Below are 1242 nucleotides of genomic sequence, written 5' to 3' on the forward strand. Positions count from 1 at the left end.
TGTGTGTGTGTGTGTGTGTTTCCTACTAATTGTGATAACAGGTGGCAGCAATACATACACAAGCAGTTTAATCATTTGCTTACTGGAATCCTCAGCCACAAAAATCACAAGTACTTCCAAGCAAAATTCAATTCCATTAAGCATTGCGGTCCTGAGCATAGTAATATACATTACTGGTTTTCATTTTCAAAGTGTTGCGTCAAAGCCTCCCTGGTTCAAATTGCCGCCCACTGTGCCCCTCTAATAGCCCTGGTTTCTGGCTGCTCAAAATCAGCAGCCAAGCATTCTGCATCAGCAGTCCACCCCTAAGCAAACTTTTCACTCTTACCTTTTCAAATACTGTGCAACATACAACATGCAGCTATGACCATGGGAATATTATTCTCATTGAGATCTAACCTGCCATAAAAGCATTGCCAGTGCTCCTTTCATCTGCCAAACTTTCATTCGATGGTCATCCTGCCCCTACTCAGACTATTGTTGAACCACTCATTACTGTTATCCAGGTTTCCTGTGTAAGGTTTCATGAGCCATGGCATTAAGGGGTATGTCGGGTCTCCCAGGATTACTATGGGCATATCAACAAGGAGTCTGGTGGCACCTTAAAGACTAACGGGTTTATTTGGGCATCAGCTTTCATGGATAAAAAAAACCTCACTTCTTCAGCATCTTTAAGGTGCCACCCGAATCCTTGTTGCTTTTATGGATACAGACTAACACGGCTACCCCCTGGTATGGGTATATCAACATCCCCGCTTGCAACTTTCAGTGTTCCTGAAGATACATGCATCATGCACCTTTCCGGACCACCCCATGTTGATGTCAGTGAAACACTCACAGTGATCCACAAGCACCTGCAACACCATGGAGATGTATCCCTTTCCTATTGATGTATTCTGTTGCAAGGTGGTCCAGTGCCAAAATCGGAATATGCATGCCATCTATCACCCCACCACAGTTAGGAAATCCCATTTCTGCACAGCCATCCATTATTTCACGCACATTGTTAAAAGTCACAGTCCTTCCTAGAAGGATGCGATTAATGGCCCTGCGCATTTGCATTAACGCAACTCCAGTGGTCGACTTTTTGACTCCAAAGTGATTCGCGACCAATTGGTAGCAGTCTGGAGTCGCCAGCTTCCACACTGCGATCACCAGGCACTTCTCTACTGAGAGGACAGCTCTCATTTGGTGCCCCTGCGCTGCAGTGCTGGGGTGAGCTCTGCTCGCAGTTCCAGGAAG

This window comes from Gopherus evgoodei, chromosome 13 (genome assembly GCF_007399415.2).
Source record: "Gopherus evgoodei ecotype Sinaloan lineage chromosome 13, rGopEvg1_v1.p, whole genome shotgun sequence".
NCBI classification, from domain to species: domain Eukaryota; kingdom Metazoa; phylum Chordata; order Testudines; family Testudinidae; genus Gopherus; species Gopherus evgoodei.